Source organism: Lissotriton helveticus, chromosome 3_1 (genome assembly GCF_964261635.1).
Source record: "Lissotriton helveticus chromosome 3_1, aLisHel1.1, whole genome shotgun sequence".
In the NCBI taxonomy this organism is placed as follows: domain Eukaryota; kingdom Metazoa; phylum Chordata; class Amphibia; order Caudata; family Salamandridae; genus Lissotriton; species Lissotriton helveticus.
In genome coordinates, this window is record NC_136061.1 from 617844568 (window position 1) to 617863623 (window position 19056).

The window sequence follows — 19056 nt, forward strand, 5'->3', positions numbered from 1 at the left end:
CATAACAACCCCAACACCAACCTCAGAGGAACACTCGTCTACAGACCCCCCCGGAACCCGGGCTCAGTTCAGCGACTCCATCGCCGACCTCGCCAGCACCCACGCACTCGCCTCCATGGACTACATCCTCCTCGGGGACCTGAACTTTCACCTCGAGAACAACAACAATGCCAACTCCACCACTCTGATCGCCAACCTCAGCCTCAGACAACTCGTCACCACACCCACCCACGCCACCGGCCAAACGCTGGACCCCGTCTTCTCCACAGGCGCCCACGTCGCCTTCGACCACACCACCGAGCTCCACCGGACCGACCACCGCTGCATCCATTTCACCTTCAAGAAACCAACCATGCACCACCGCACCCAACAGCTGCCTCACCGCTGCTGGAGCAAAGTCACCAAAGACCAACTGATCACCACCCTCGCCCAGAACCCACCTACCGACCCCACCAACCCAGACGCCGCAGCCCGCAACCTCAGACAGTGGATCAACGACTGCACCTACACCCTCACCCTGCTCAAGAAACCCTCCAACAGCCACGCCAGCAAAAGCCACCTGGTTCACCGACGAGTTCCAGACCTCCAAACACGCATGCCGGAAACTGGAGACGATATGGCTCCACGAACACACACCAGACAGTAAAGAAGCCCACAAGGACGCCACCCGCAGACATCACCACCTCATCAGATTAGCCAAGAGATCCTCCTTCAAAAACCTCCTGGATAACAATGCACACGACAGCAAGGAGCTCTTCAGCATCGTAAAGGGACTCTCCAACCGCAGCGCCAACGACATCCCGCCCTCACAAGAACTGTGCGACTCACTAGCCATCTTCTTCCACCGCAAGATCGCTGACATCCACTACAGCTTCAACACCATGACCGCCCCGACTACACCAGACTCCACCTCCGCGATGAACACCACCAGCGCCAACCGCCTGACCTCCTGGTCCAACGTCAACAACGACGAGACACGCAAGATTATGAACTCCATCCACTCAGGTTCCCCGTCAGACCCGTGCCTACACCACATATTCAACAAAGCAGACGCAGCCTTCGCACCCCAACTACGGAAGGTCATCAACATCTCCTTAGAAACAGCAACATTCCCGGGAAGCTGGAAGCATGCCAAAATCAACTCTCTCCTCAAGAAGCCCAAGGCGGACCCCAAGGACCTCAAGAACTTCCATCCCATCTCCCTGCTACCGTCCTCGGCAAAGGTCATCGAGAAAATCGTCAACATGCAATTGGCCCGCCACCTGGAAGACAACAACATCCTGGACCCGTCCCAGTCCGGATTCAGACGAAACCACAGCACCGAGACAGCCCTCATTGCCGCCACAGACAACATCTGGCGCCAACTAGACAACGGAGAAACATCAGCCCTCATCCTCCTGGACCAATCAGCCGCCTTCGACACGGTCTGCCATCGCACTCTAAAGACATGCCTCCTAGAAGCCGGAATCCAAGAGTAGGCCCTTGACTGGACCACGTCCTTCCTCTCCGGCAGAACCCAGAGCGTCCTCCTCCCACCCTTCCGATCCGAAGCCACCGACATCATCTGCGGCGTCCCCCAGGGCTCATCTCACAACCTGATGCTGTTCAACGTCTACATGGCCCCTCTCGCACAAGTGGCCCGCCATCACGACCTCAACATCATCTCCGACGACACCCAGCTCATCCTCTCCCTCACCAAGGACCCACACACCTCCAAAACCAGCCTCCACAGGGAATGAAGGCTGTCGCCGACTGAAAGGAGCAGCCGTCTGAAACTGTACTCGGACAAGATGGAGGTCCCCATCCTCGGACCCACCCCCTCAGCCTGGGAAGACTCATGGTTGCTGACCACACTGGGAACAGCACCAATACCCACCGACCATGCGCGCAACCTAGGATTCATCCTCGACTCCTCCCTCTCCATGTCCAAGCAGGTCAACGCCGTCTCCTCCTCCTGCTATAACACCCTCTGCATGCTCCGCAGGATCTACAAGTGGATCCCGACCGTAACAAGAAGAACGGTGACACAGGCCCTAGTCAGCAGCAGACTGGACTATGGCAACGCACTCTACGCAGGAATCACAGCCAAACACCTACGACGACTACAACGCATTCAAAACGCCTCCGCCCAACTGAACGTCAACATCCCCCGCCGCAGCCACATCACCCCCCACCTTTAAGACCTACACTTGCTCCCAGTCGACAAGAGGATCACCTTCAAGCTCCTCACACACGCACACAAAGCACTCCGCAAAGCCGGACCAGCCTACCTGAACAGCAGACTCAGCTTCTACACCCCCACCCGCCAGCTCCGCTCTGCCAGCCGCGCCATCGCCGCTGTCCTCTGCATCCAAAGAACAACCTCCGGTGGCAGATCCTTCTCCTACCTCGCCACCAAGACCTGGAACACCCTCCCTACCCACATACGGCAAACCAAAGACTTACTCGCCTTCAGAAGACTCCTCAAGACCTGGCTCTTCGAGCAGTAGCAATACCCCCCTCCCCTCAGCGCCTTGAGACCCTCACGGGACAAGTAGCGCGCATTACAAGTAATTGATTTATTGATTCATTGATTAAAATGTAAAAGGACAACTCCAGTTTTATCCTATGGAATAGGTAGCCTTTAATTAGTGAACATGAAAAATAAAGATCATACTGTCATAGCACCTAAGTACTAACCCACTACATGAACAATTATTCAGCACCCTCTATGGTAATGTTATCTGGAGATGCTCAAACAAGACACATTACCAACAGACTATGTAACATGTTGCAAGCTACAGCCGAACTAGGGAGGGTATAATCAGGAGCAAAACAATAACAGTAGAAATAACCCAATACATTCCAGCTTCACTGTGCGCTGCAGAGCCTGTGAGGAAGGGATGTGTGCAGACGGAAAAGCACAGAATGAGTGACAGAGATGACTTCCATCATATACAAGATTATGTTTTCCACAGAAATGTGGCGTAGTTAACATACATTAGAAAAACACACATCACAGAGAATTTGTTTCAAAGGTAATCACATGAGATCAGTCTGTACATGTGAAGTTTTGTATATAAATACATACTTCACATAAATACAATCCCATAAAAATATATAAGAAATTCCCCCTTTGATTATTCTATAATCACTAATAACACAGAACTAATAATAATGATTAATCAGGGAATAATAACACAGTCTGCATTACTTTTTGTTGTCCCATCATCTTTAACTGGTTGTAAACGAGATCTTTGAAACTCTCCATTTCAATCTCTTCTTCTCTCTATCATTTTAATTATTTTCTTTTACCCTTACAGCCACAATTTAGAAAAAACACATAAAGATTTTAAGGTAAAGAAACAGGAAAATTGCATAAATCATTATGATTATTACAGGTGATAGGATCAATCTTACAGTTCACCCTTCAAAGCTGTCAATCCATTCACCAAACTTACCAAAACCCTTCCCTATCTCATTGACCAAGGCACCTACAATCCCCCCCACACCTCGCTCTTCTAAAGCTTGGACTTCACGAAAAGGGTTGCAACATTTTGTATAGATGCTTTATTAACCTTGCTCTTATGAGGTTAAAGGTGCAACGTTCCTTTGCCTTTAGTACCTTGCAAAAATGGCCTTCCTTCTCAAGAATATCTAGCGCCAAGCTGTTTTCCAGGCCATTGCATTGCAATTAACTCAGAATTAATTTGAGCTAGGGCTACAGCTGCGTTAGAAGCAAGCCTTTCAACAATGCCACACCAATGAGAGAAATAATAGCATCTTCTATATATAATACTACTTGTCCAAATCCACCCTTCACCCTCCTAAAACCAACTGCATCACCCATTGCACTCTTATGATAGACTCTAGGAAACACCAAAGCAATATAACATGATCCAACCTAATTACATAGGATATTGAAATAAGCAGTCTGACCAAACAAATAAAAAAATGTCTCTTCACCAGTCAGAAAATCAACATTTATAATATAACTTCTTTCACGGTCACTCTTTCTCATATATTCAATTGTTCTAATTTACAAAGATTCACAGCACATTGTATACATCTCTTCCTTTCTGTCATGTTTCCTTCTCTATCTTGGATGTAGATTCGACTATCTATATTTTTCATAAGCTTTGATCTTTTCTTTTCATCCCTCCAATCCCTCCAATCTCTAACAATCTTTACTCTCCTCTCATTATATTCTGTAACAAATTCATGTTCCTTTTTACTCAAACAACAAATACTCCTGGTTAGTTATTTTAATTTCCTGCTTAATTTCTCCAATTGTTTAAAAAAAAGCTACCATATATAAGAACATTGTAATCATCTTCATCTTCAGAGATAGGTAAAGCTTTGAGTGAGAAGCTGAAATCTGACAGAAGGAGATAAATAATCAATGTTGTTAAAAATACTAACAAAGACATAGCACGATAAACTGTAAGAGACTGAAAGTTGTAAATGGGTAGCACCTACACCTCCAGAGGGAAGAAAAGTACAAACATAGGGGGCCCGATTCACAGAACTAACTTAAGACAAAATCCTAAACGTACTACTTTTGGTATTCACAGAAGTTAGGATTTTGTCTTAAGTTTGTCTTAAGACAGACTTAAGACAAACTTAAGATAGACTTAAGTTAGGATTTTGTCTTAAGTCTGTCTTAAGTCTGTCTTAAGACAAACTTAAGACAAAATACTAACTTCTGTGAATACCAAAAGTAGTAAGTTTAGGATTTTGTCTTAAGTTAGTTCTGTGAATCGGGCCCTACATTTTTTAACATCAATTATCTGAATATATTAAGTAACCATTTTTGTGTAAATATTATCATGGCATCCACTAACTAAGCTTTCTATGTGTGTCAATATGTGTTGTTTCACTTCATTATGTACTGTAGTTAATTCAGCCTTTGTGGAGTCAATCCCCCTGTGTTCAGTAGCATGTGATCCCGCACTGATGGTTTCTGCGGCTCATGTTGCTTTCTGTCCAGAAAGGCCCGGTCCATAAACAACCAATTGACAGAGACCAACTCTCATGAGGACAAAGAAGTAGGGTCACCAAAGATATCAGACCTCCCTAAGGAGGTAAAAACTGGCTTCACATTGGTATTTTATATGCCTGATCAAGGCCCAAACAGTCCGCAAAGATCAACCGATTTAGCTTGAATTCTTCTCTAGTCCACACCTTGATCCGGCTTAGTAGGAGAATAAGAGACAGTATATTCGTCCTTTGACCCAGGCCTAGCTCTGCCTACACCAAAAATATTGGGGTGGAATGTGGTACCTGTACTACCTGACATAGAAATGTATTCTCTGCAGCCTGGATCTTACCTAAGTTTACATATCCCCAGACCTCATACCATACCAGAGCTGGGATACTCATTTAGCCTTAAAAATGTTTAGGAGGACCCTTGGTGCCTGCGAACCTAGCCGACATGCAAAGCTGGATACTGCCTTCATAGTTTTATTATGCCCAGATCCTTTGACCTCAATTAATGGCCTTCAACTATTTTTGGTGTCAAATAAGTTTCCCAAGTAGGGGAAAACTGAAAGTTTACCTCGTGTACAATCTGTCACCATAAAAGTCTTGCAGCTCATGAATTTTGGGCCAACTACCATAACGTAGGACTTAAAAACATTAAGAGAGAAGTCCAAATTCCCCATAAATGAAACACTTGGCCAAGAGTAGATTCAGCCCCCAGTCTGTGCGGATCATGAGAACCACGTCATCTGCCTATGATAAAACTGGGGGATCCGATCCTAGGGCAGTTTTCCAAAACTGAACGTAAATGGGGTTCCAGCCCATTAACATATAAAGTAAACAAAAAAGGGGCAAGGATACACATTTGGTGAAAACCGCTGCTTGTCTGGAATGAGTATAAGCAGCACGCTGAGAAAAGTCCACCAAAGCACATGTATTACCCCATCTCAAGAAGCGAGGTCCAGAGTTTGGCACAGTTGACCACGTCCAATGCTGACGTTAAATCCATAAATGCTAGATGCAGAGATTCAGACCATGCAACTGTGTACTTGTTGATAATGAGTTGAAGATTCAAACATTGATTAGAGGTGGACCTCCCTGACCTGAAACCACATTGAACATCGCCCATGATGTTATTCTACTCATCCCAGTCCCATAGCCTATTTAGGATTCCCCTGCCCAAAACCTTTACCAGAGTGTCTATTAAAAATATAGGGCAGTAGCATTGTGGATTGTCCTTGTCACACTTCTTGAAAACTGGGACGATCACAGCTGTGGACCAAGAAGGCAACACTCCCTCCCGGGCAGCCGCATGCAGCACCTGGGTCAAAAGTGGCCCCCAGACCTCCACATCAGCCTTAAACAAATCCAGTGGAACTCCATCAGGTCACAGTGCCTTATTGTGCTAAGAATCCAGAATGCCCTGGATACTTTCTTCTAGAGTAAAAAGCACTGGGGCACAATCTAAAGTCTCTACTGCCATGTTGGTGTCACCCCCTTGCCCCCACTCCTGATTACTGACACCTTCAAACTGGTCGGCCCCTGGAATATGGTGACATATGACTGGCCCAGAACCATCCGCGAAACATGGCCTATTAACCGCTTTTTGAAAAAGGGAACTGTGCCCTGCTTACATGCCTGACATATCTTATCCCAAGCTAACTCCCGCAGGTTGGACTTACAGGCGTCTTGGGCTTGCTTATAAGCCCATCTGCATCCTGCGATCAAACTTCTGTCCGTAGGCGTCTGCTTCAAAACATCCTTCAGCTAATGCAGCATTCTTAAACAGTCCCTGTCAAAACATTTAGGGTTTTGGGAGGCCGACCTGCAGGGGGTAGTAATGAACAATAAATAAAGAATGTCCGAAGCAATACCATCAAAGGGTTCCAAGATCTCCCCTCCCGCTCCGTCTATGTCCAGGCAGATTGCAACCAACCTGCCAGATATGATGATGATTTATAAAGCAAAATGCATTAGCATGGCACTTTATGGGGCGGGCATATGGGGACACAAGACATGTGCAGAGCTGTAATTAGTAGAAAATTAATTTTTCAAAAGTACATCACTATATGTATTCCACTCCAAACTTGGTGCACCTCTTCTAATAAATTTCATTAAATTAGAACCCATCTTACTGTGGCATAAAATCTGGTCCTCAGAACACACAGATCTCAACCAAGCAATAATAGCTGATTGTCTCAAATCAACCTCATACATGTCTATTCCATGGCTTGCGTATGTCCAACGGTTTTTCATGATATGGAGAAACTGGATCGGTTAGTTACAATCAGCAGAAAATCATTCAAAAGGGAAGCCTTGACACACTCACTCGATTTGATATCTGAACTCCCAAAACCTTCTGTATCAAATAAACAATTGATATTAACTACTTTTAATATTCAGCCTTATCTTAAATCTGTTTTAAATCAACGCCATAGGTTTGTTCTTACACGTTTAAGATTGGATATATTCCATCGATTATGCAGTTTCCCCACCATAAATGATTGGTCCACAAAACTGATAAACTGCCCCTATGATGACAGAATGCTTCAGAACACCATGCATGTGGTTCCTCTGTGTAAATTTTATTCTCAATACTGGAAGCGGTACATCTTACCAATCATAAGTCAGTCAGGTTTTACACAATGTTGCCCTACCTATTTGTATCTATAAACCTTGCCAACACTTGAAATTTGTTGTAGATTGTCATAATTTTTTTGGGCCGCTTTCTATGTTGGAAAGAGTATGACTTTAACCATTATTTAGACCAGGGCAATAGGCTCATACAACTTAAGGGCGCAGTTAGTAAGGGCCTTGGTAAGAGGCGATATTGGAAATTAATATGAAAAACATTGCATATTTGCACATTTAAATGTTAGGATTTTATCTGTATAATTAGTAAATGGAAAATATGTTAGACAGATATTTTCAATAATATGATTTTATGTTTACATTACCTTTTTATTTTATTTTTTAAATGTATTGGATTGTACTTTAGTATTTGCAATGAAATGAAATTGAGGCATGTTTTATATTTGTACTACTGCTTTTAGGGCTGTTTTTTCATGACTCCGAAAAAAACGATATATGACTATGAGAATGGATGGATAATAGATTGCAAATTTTGGAGAAGGACTGGATTAGAGAAAGTAAAGCTTAATCATGGTAGCTATGGGTGAATTAGAATGAAAGGATAAATGAATATTTGGATTGTTTTGATGAATAAGCAAGGCATCTCTTCTCATGAGGAGCATGTTGCTCACCTACTTTGCTTACTTTGTTTATGTAGGGTTATCAAAGCTGTGGTTCAAAGTGCGAGGTATTTTAAATGTTTTGGCCTACTCCCTTGACTTGCTGTGTTTGTTAAATGAGCCAGACTTATCCCACCCATCATTCATCACCCCCTTCCTGCCTTAGGCATTTGTTTGCCCCATATTGCTCCTTTATTTTTTCCTAAATTCTTCCATCCTCGCTTACCAAACTGGAAAACCCATTCTTGGCATGTGTCACAATTTATTTTATAACCATGTGAAGTGAAGTGAGTCCAGAATATATTTCATGGTTTCCCATAACAGATTTATTTTACACCTGTTCCGATTTTTCCCTTTCGACTTGTACAGTGACTGAATAAGCCAAAGAGGATGAATCGATGATCAGTGTAGTAGCCCCTATATTCTATATCAAAACAGCTCTACCCTACCTGTCTAAACCCTCTACCCTACCCCCTGCAGTATAGTTAGTCAAGTTTTCTTTCCTTGCTTACTGCCCAGCGAATGATTTTGTTGGAAATAATATGTGGTGGTGGGTGAGCCAACAGAGGAAAGTGGGAGGAAGTGCATAATTTGATGTCAAGTGTGGCATGTGGGATACACAGTGACGAATGTGCCAAATACAATCTATACAGCCTGTTGCTTTCCCTGTAGTGCAGTCATCTTTTTCCCCAACGTTTACTTACAGAAGACAGGATAATATTAATATTCGCATTTCATACATGAGTTGTGTGATGTAGTATATCATTTATTATTCAACTGTCTCTTTGAAGTCAGGGTAGAAAGAGAAATGCATTTGGAGCAGAGCAGGGCCATTGGAATTAAACATAGATAGTTGTCAACTACAGCTGCCCCAGATGCAGACAGTCGCAAATTACCTGATTAGTTGGCTAGCAATGAGCGTGGCTCAATTATTTTTGCACAACACACAACTTGTAGTCCATAGTGCATAAAGCTGTACTCATTATTGAGAGGTAATATATTATTCTACTCAAAGTGTCGGTTTATGGTTACTTGAAATGCCTTTATAAGAAAAAGAAATTCAAATCACTCTTTGTTTTATCCAGTGTTGTTCTGCCTTAATTCTTTTTTGCCACAAAGACAGTGCTTTTTATGAAAGGCATGTGTGGGTAAAACAAAATTGGCCTTGTGACTCTCCTAATCATAATCGCATTTCAATGACCGTAGAGAACCAGCAATGTACTGCTACTGTGCCACCCAGTAATTTAAAGCAACTTTGTGCACAAAGCAAAATTTACAATGTGTCTTTTTTCTAGTTCTTTTTCTCAATATAGATGCTCCTCCTGGTCCACCCATAGGACCCAACAGTCAGGAGATAGCAGCAATCTGCGGCAGCAGAATCTGAAGAGTATCCAGCTAGAGTACTGGCAGCTCGTGGTCCTGGAAGATGAGAAGGAGGAATCAAACGCCTCTCAGCCAGGTCCCAGTGTAGCCGGTCCCCATCAGCCTTGGCAACCCAACTCCTGGCTTCACCTGCTGCCACATTCTCCCACGCTGACAACACCAGTCCATTGCTACACCTCATCCTGCAGCAGCTGGACACCATAGAGATCTGGCTAACCACAATGTAGCAGAGCCTGGACCAGCTCTGGACCGACATCCACAATACCCTCTTCTTGCCCTTTCTTATATTTTTTATTTTGGTGGGAGTGACTTTTTTGTTGGGGCTGGGTGGAGAGGGTGGGAAGGGAGTCGGGCCAGGGGTGGACTTTCTTTGGACATTTTACATTTGGAGCATTGGGCGTTGGTTCAGTTTTGTTTGGGGAGAGGGCTAGACATGTTGTATGGGTGGAGACGGTGGAATTCTTTATACAAAAAAATAAGGGGCAAACTATTTTATGTCATCTAAATGTATGCCTGAAGGAGTTTGTTTTACTTTTACTTTGCACTGCTGCCTTCAGCTTTTACACAGCCCATTTATGTGCTTTTAAAAGAAAGTGTAGTTATAGAGTTCTACTTCTCTAACTATCTTGACAATCAGGGGGAATGTTGCCATGACCTATATTGTCTACAATAACCTAGATAATCAATAGTAGCGGTTAGTTATTCACTTACTAAGTTAACTAGTTCACTTCACTCCATACTAGTTGTCTTACCAGAATATAGATGAAGTGATGACGGGGAAGGCATCACAACTTCACAAGCGAGATCCCACTTTCAGTTCCACCCAGGGGAGCTCCAACTGTATTAATAATATGAATGATTGATTATTCATCGTAGGCAACTACGTGGGAAAAAAAAGACTGAGTTAATGGGTTATATTTTATCAAAGCTTTACAGAGAATTGACACCTGAACACTACATGATGGCACAACAAGAATTCCTGATAGTGCTAAAATACAACAAGCATTGGAAATGCAATAGGTCTCGCATTAGGAAAGTTTGAGCGATTGGTATTGTAAATGACACTTTTTTTATTTATGTGTTGGTTTTGAAAATAGCAAAATTAATAGCTTTGTCAGTTACAATGTCAATAGTTTTAACTTTCGCAAATGTGACACCTATAGCATTTGTAATGCAATGTGTGTTGTATTTACGTGACTTAGATGTATTGATATTACAAATAACAATGGCTTTTAATTTTGCAAATAATTAATACTTAAATAAAAGTTATTGTAATTTATAATGGCAATAGCTTAAACGTTTGTAAATAACTTTTGTGAAGATTATGTTCAGTGTATTTTATTGTGACAAAAATCCAAGAACATTGCATTTGCACCTACATACACACAGAGCCACACACACACACACACACACACACACACACCCACACACACATATAGATGTGGTGGTGGTGGATCTGGGGGATATGGTGGTGGTGGATGTGGTGGTGGATGTGGTGGTGGTGGTGATGGTGGATGTGGTGGTGATGGTGGTGGATGATGTGGGGGTGAATGTGGTGGTGGTGGTGGTGGATGTGGTGGTTGTGGATGTGGTGGAGGTGGTGGATGTGGTGGAGGTGGTGGATGTGGTGGTGGTGGTGGTGGTGGATGTGGTGGTGGTGGATGTGGTGAAAGTGGTGGTGGATGTGGTGGTGGTGGGTGCAGTGGTGGATGTGGTGGTGGTGGTGGATGTGGTGGTGGTGGATGCGGTGGTGGTGGTGGATGTGGTGGTGGTGGATGCGGTGGTGGATGTGGTGGTGGTGGATGCGGTGGTGGTGGAAGTGGTGGTGGATGTGTTGGATGTGGTGGTGGATGTGGTGCTGGTGCTGGTGGATGTGGTGGTGGTGGATGCGGTGGTGGATGTGGTGGTGGTGGATGCGGTGGTGGTGGAAGTAGTGGTGGATGTGTTGGATGTGGTGGTGGATGTGGTGCTGGTGGGTGTGGTGGTGGATGTGGTGGTGGATGTGGTGGTGGTGGTGGATGTGGTGGTGGTGGATGTGGTGGTGGTGGATGCGGTGGTGGTGGATGTGGTGGATGTGGATGTGGTGGATGTGGTGGTGGATGTCATGGTGGATGTGGAGGTGATGGTGGATGTGGTGGTGGATGTGGTGGTGATGGTGGATGTGGTGGTGGATGCGGTGGATGTGGTGGTGGTGGATGCGGTGGTGGTGGTGGATGCAGTGGTGGTGGTGGATGGGGTGGTGGTGGTGGTGGATGGGGTGGTGGATGTAGTGGTGGTGGGTGTGGTGGATGTGGTGGTGGTGGGTGTGGTGGATGTGGTGGTGGATGTGGCTGTGGATGTGGCTGTGGCTGTGGATGTGGCGGTGGATGTGGATGTGGCGGTGGATGTGGTGGTGAATGTGATGGTGGATGTGGTGGTGGATGTGGTGGTGCATGTGGAGGTGGATTTGGAGGTGATGGTGGATGTGGTGGTGGTGGATGTGGTGGTGTTGGTGGATGTGGTGGTGGATGTGGTGGTGGATGTGGTGGTGGATGCGGTGGATGTGGTGATGGTGGATGCGGTGGTGGTGGTGGATGCGGTGGTGGTGGTGGATGCAGTGGTGGTGATGGATGGGGTGGTGGTGGATGGGGTGGTGGATGTAGTGGTGGTGGGTGTGGTGGATGTAGTGGTGGTGGGTGTGGTGGTTGTGGTGGTGGTGGGTGTGGTGGATGTGGTGGTGGATGTGGCTGTGGATGTGGCGGTGGATGTGGCGGTGGATGTGGTGGTGGATGTGATGGTGGATGTGATGGTGGATGTGGTGGTGGATGTGATGGTGGATGTGATGGTGGATGTGGTGTTGGATGTGGTGGTGGAAGTGGTGGTGCATGTGGAGGTGGATTTGGAGGTGATGGTGGATGGATGCACACATGGATGGATGCAAATGTGAATGGGTGGGTGAATGGATGCATGGATACGTTTATAGTTGATAGGTGTATACTTGGATGAATATACGGTTGGATGGGCGTGCCTGCATGCGAGGGTGGATGGGTAGGAGTGGCAAGTCACACGGAGATGGATGAAAGTGTGAATGGGTGGATTTATAGAAACTGGATAATTTCAGATACAATTTATAATAAGAGGCGCTTTGCAGGCAGAGAAGGTAGCCTTTTCTATTGCCTCAGAAGACATGGCTGATAAGTAGGTCCATCGCACTAGTGTTAAGATAATTTTGAGGCTTAATATTTTTTAATAGATCGGTTGGTAAAATCATCCATCTATAATACCATGGAACGGTGTAATCATTCTAAAATCTACAGTTCTTTTTTTAAGCTAACAAATCAGCCACTCATTAAAATGCACTTCCTGTACATTTTACATGTCTCCGCAATTCGAAATAGGAAGAAAGCCGGGTGGCAGAAAAAAATGACGTTTTCTAGCCCAGAGTCTGTCTGTAAAGGTGTTAATTCTATAGCAAAAACACCCGACTACAGTTGCGAATTGCATTAGAAACCAGGTATGAAGAAGCCATCGGAGCAGTTCTCAAACGACCCTCCCAGAAAAAAATATATATACTTTCGAATTAATTGGTAAACACAACAAGCGTACACATGGCGGAAACAAAGTTATAGAGATAAAGCTTTGTAAATAAAGGGTGCAGTCTGTAACACTTACCTCGAACGAGAAGTTTAAAACAAAGTAGGGCAACACTGTATCACCCTATCCATGTGCATTTTAGCAACTGAACGCCATATATATACGAATTTTGCATATATAGGTCCGAGTTTAGGCGTACATAAAATGTTGCGTTAAAGATTCAAACTGCATCTTAATCCACTTAAATAAAGTAAGAACCCATAATTAAAAATAAAAGTCACACAAAAACTCTTAATCAGGCGAGGTTGGTGAAATTACATCAGCTTGATTCACCATAAACACTTTTTTAGCAAATGAAGTCAAACGTAATTTCCCGAACCGCCTGTGTACTGCAGCCTCTGTTATTGTGAAATAGTAAATATTTGCTTAGGAGTCAGTCCATGACAGGCCGCCGCGCTTCGGCCTGATGAGAGATCAACATTATCAGAGCGAGGACAAAGGCAATGACTGAACAACAGTTTGTTTGAAGTGACTGCAACATAATAAACGGCCTGTGGTCAGCTGGAAAACATTCAACTGTGTTTGACAAAGCGAAGCCGGAGGACTAAGCCAAGGCTGTGTCACTGAAAACTATCGAAGCAGAACTGTGACGAGCCCATCAGAAGCTATCAGATCATTTTCCTCAACACCCGCCGCTCCCCACCTCCAACGGGGCAATGAGGGCGTGTTTGGTGATGCAAGCAGGAGAAAAAGGTTCAGCTACCTGCGGAACCGTAAACAACACCCATTTGAACAACAGAGTAGACAGAGCCCCAGTACGTATGTTCTGCGCACACTTGTACATTAAAAATAGAACACGAATCAAATACAGCCCATGAAGTCCATATATTACAGTAAAAACACAGTTGAAGGCAAGCAGACATGGGCTGCAGTCTCCAAGGTTGCTTACCCGTCGAATAAACACAGCTCTACATGGGGTAAAATTAGACATTCAGAATAAAATTAAACAAGACGGAGGGCATTGCTGTGGGGAGGGGGGAGGAGAAATGCGACACGGCCGCAGCAGGGGGTGGAGCAGGGAGAGCGGCCTTTGAAGTGCACTTCACACGGCCGGCCGGCCGTGAAAGCCTTTGACGCCGCAGGGGGTGGAGCGGCACCAAGCTGGGCAACAGATGGCTGACAATTTGATGCTGTGCACGCGCATTTTAGGTCAATGCGCTTGCGCATTGACCTAAAAGCGCACGGGCACAGCACCAAATCGCCAGTTGGGTAAAGTCTGTTTAAGTGCCTATAGTCTCGCTCTGCTCAATGCGCATGCGCATTGAGAGGCGAGACCTAAAAATAGCAATGCTAGTAAGTCCCTGACCTGAAACCACATTGAACATCGCCCATGATGTTATTCTACTCATCCCAGTCCCACAGCCACACCAATGAGAGAAATAATAGCATCTTCTATATATAATACTACTTGTCCAAATCCACCCTTCACCCTCCTAAAACCAACTGCATCACCCATTGCACTCTTATGATAGACTCTAGGAAACACCAAAGCAATATAACATGATCCAACCTAATTACATAGGATATTGAAATAAGCAGTCTGACCACACAAATAAAAAAATGTCTCTTCACCAGTCAGAAAATCAACATTTATAATATAACTTCTTTCACGGTCACTCTTTCTCATATATTCAATTGTTCTAATTTACAAAGATTGACAGCACATTGTATACATCTCTTCCTTTCTGTCATGTTTCCTTCTCTATCTTGGATGTAGATTCGACTATCTATATTTTTCATAAGCTTTGATCTTTTCTTTTCATCCCTCCAATCCCTCCAATCTCTAACAATCTTTACTCTCCTCTCATTATATTCTGTAACAAATTCATGTTCCTTTTTACTCAAACAACAAATACTCCTGGTTAGTTATTTTAATTTCCTGCTTAATTTCTCCAATTGTTTAAAAAAAAGCTACCATATATAAGAACCTTGTAATCATCTTCATCTTCAGAGATAGGTAAAGCTTTGAGTGAGAAGCTGAAATCTGACAGAAGGAGATAAATAATCAATGTTGTTAAAAATACTAACAAAGACATAGCACGATAAACTGTAAGAGACTGAAAGTTGTAAATGGGTAGCACCTACACCTCCAGAGGGAAGAAAAGTACAAACATAGGGGGCCCGATTCACAGAACTAACTTAAGACAAAATCCTAAACGTACTACTTTTGGTATTCACAGAAGTTAGGATTTTGTCTTAAGTTTGTCTTAAGACAGACTTAAGACAAACTTAAGATAGACTTAAGTTAGGATTTTGTCTTAAGTCTGTCTTAAGTCTGTCTTAAGACAAACTTAAGACAAAATACTAACTTCTGTGAATACCAAAAGTAGTAAGTTTAGGATTTTGTCTTAAGTTAGTTCTGTGAATCGGGCCCTACATTTTTTAACATCAATTATCTGAATATGTATTGCGACTTATATAGCGCACGTATCACCCGAAGGTATCAAGGCGCTTGCTTAGGGAATCCGTCCTGGTATTCCCCTGTGAGATACCCCGGCAGGGTATCCACAAGGTGAAAGCCAGGCATCCCGCCGCGAGGGGCCGTAGTGGAGATTAAGCAAGCTATTGCCCAGAGTCGCAGAGTGTGACCCCGTGAGTCGAGTAGGCACCGGAGCGAGAATTGTCGAGTCCGTGGAATTTTTGAGCCCGAGACCCGCCGAGGCGGGGAATCGAACCCTGGTCCACGGCCGATCTCAGCTTCCGGGTCTGCCACCTCTAACCACTGAGCCACGCTTCTCCAATATATTAAGTAACCATTTTTGTGTAAATATTATCATGGCATCCACTAACTAAGCTTTCTATGTGTGTCAATATGTGTTGTTTCACTTCATTATGTACTGTAGTTAATTCAGCCTTTGTGGAGTCAATCCCCCTGTGTTCAGTAGCATGTGATCCCGCACTGATGGTTTCTGCGGCTCATGTTGCTTTCTGTCCAGAAAGGCCCGGTCCATAAACAACCAATTGACAGAGACCAACTCTCATGAGGACAAAGAAGTAGGGTCACCAAAGATATCAGACCTCCCTAAGGAGGTAAAAACTGGCTTCACATTGGTATTTTATATGCCTGATCAAGGCCCAAACAGTCCGCAAAGATCAACCGATTTAGCTTGAATTCTTCTCTAGTCCACACCTTGATCCGGCTTAGTAGGAGAATAAGAGACAGTATATTCGTCCTTTGACCCAGGCCTAGCTCTGCATACACCAAAAATATTGGGGTGGAATGTGGTACCTGTACTACCTGACATAGAAATGTATTCTCTGCAGCCTGGATCTTACCTAAGTTTACATATCCCCAGACCTCATACCATACCAGAGCTGGGATACTCATTTAGCCTTAAAAATGTTTAGGAGGACCCTTGGTGCCTGCGAACCTAGCCTACATGCAAAGCTGGATACTGCCTTCATAGTTTTATTATGCCCAGATCCTTTGACCTCAATTAATGGCCTTCAACTATTTTTGGTGTCAAATAAGTTTCCCAAGTAGGGGAAAACTGAAAGTTTACCTCGTGTACAATCTGTCACCATAAAAGTCTTGCAGCTCATGAATTTTGGGCCAACTACCATAACGTAGGACTTAAAAACATTAAGAGAGAAGTCCAAATTCCCCATAAATGAAACACTTGGCCAAGAGTAGATTCAGCCCCCAGTCTGTGCGGATCATGAGAACCACGTCATCTGCCTATGATAAAACTGGGGGATCCGATCCTAGGGCAGTTTTCCAAAACTGAACGTAAATGGGGTTCCAGCCCATTAACATATAAAGTAAACAAAAAAGGGGCAAGGATACACATTTGGTGAAAACCGCTGCTTGTCTGGAATGAGTATAAGCAGCACGCTGAGAAAAGTCCACCAAAGCACATGTATTACCCCATCTCAAGAAGCGAGGTCCAGAGTTTGGCACAGTTGACCACGTCCAATGCTGACGTTAAATCCATAAATGCTAGATGCAGAGATTCAGACCACGCAACTGTGTACTTGTTGATAATGAGTTGAAGATTCAAACATTGATTAGAGGTGGACCTCCCTGACCTGAAACCACATTGAACATCGCCCATGATGTTATTCTACTCATCCCAGTCCCATAGCCTATTTAGGATTCCCCTGCCCAAAACCTTTACCACAGTGTCTATTAAAAATATAGGGCAGTAGCATTGTGGATTGTCCTTGTCACACTTCTTGAAAACTGGGACGATCACAGCTGTGGACCAAGAAGGCAACACTCCCTCCCGGGCAGCCGCATGCAGCACCTGGGTCAAAAGTGGCCCCCAGACCTCCACATCAGCCTTAAACAAATCCAGTGGAACTCCATCAGGTCACAGTGCCTTATTGTGCTAAAAATCCAGAATGCCCTGGATACTTTCTTCTAGAGTAAAAAGCACTGGGGCACAATCTAAAGTCTCTACTGCCATGTTGGTGTCACCCCCTTGCCCCCACTCCTGATTACTGACACCTTCAAACTGGTCGGCCCCTGGAATATGGTGACATATGACTGGCCCAGAACCATCCGCGAAACATGGCCTATTAACCGCTTTTTGAAAAAGGGAACTGTGCCCTGCTTACATGCCTGACATAGCTTATCCCAAGCTAACTCCCGCAGGTTGGACTTACAGGCGTCTTGGGCTTGCTTATAAGCCCATCTGCATCCTGCGATCAAACTTCTGTCCGTAGGCGTCTGCTTCAAAACATCCTTCAGCTAATGCAGCATTCTTAAACAGTCCCTGTCAAAACATTTAGGGTTTTGGGAGGCCGACCTGCAGGGGGTAGTAATGGACAATAAATAAAGAATGTCCGAAGCAATACCATCAAAGGGTTCCAAGATCTCCCCTCCCGCTCCGTCTATGTCCAGGCAGATTGCAACCAACCTGCCAGATATGATGATGATTTATAAAGCAAAATGCACTAGCATGGCACTTTATGGGGCGGGCATATGGGGACACAAGACATGTGCAGAGCTGTAATTAGTAGAAAATTAATTTTTCAAAAGTACATCACTATATGTATTCCACTCCAAACTTGGTGCACCTCTTCTTATAAATTTCATTAAATTAGAACCCATCTTACTGTGGCATAAAATCTGGTCCTCAGAACACACAGATCTCAACCAAGCAATAATAGCTGATTGTCTCAAATCAACCTCATACATGTCTATTCCATGGCTTGCGTATGTCCAACGGTTTTTCATGATATGGAGAAACTGGATCGGTTAGTTACAATCAGCAGAAAATCATTCAAAAGGGAAGCCTTGACACACTCACTCGATTTGATATCTGAACTCCCAAAACCTTCTGTATCAAATAAACAATTGATATTAACTACTTTTAATATTCAGCCTTATCTTAAATCTGTTTTAAATCAACGCCATAGGTTTGTTCTTACACGTTTAAGATTGGATATATTCCATCGATTATGCAGTTTCCCCACCATAAATGATTGGTCCACAAAACTGATAAACTGCCCCTATGATGACAGAATGCTTCAGAACACCATGCATGTGGTTCCTCTGTGTAAATTTTATTCTCAATACTGGAAGCGGTACATCTTACCAATCATAAGTCAGTCAGGTTTTACACAATGTTGCCCTACCTATTTGTATCTATAAACCTTGCCAACACTTGAAATTTGTTGTAGATTGTCATAATTTTTTTGGGCCGCTTTCTATGTTGGAAAGAGTATGACTTTAACCATTATTTAGACCAGGGCAATAGGCTCATACAACTTAAGGGCGCAGTTAGTAAGGGCCTTGGTAAGAGGCGATATTGGAAATTAATATGAAAAACATTGCATATTTGCACATTTAAATGTTAGGATTTTATCTGTATAATTAGTAAAT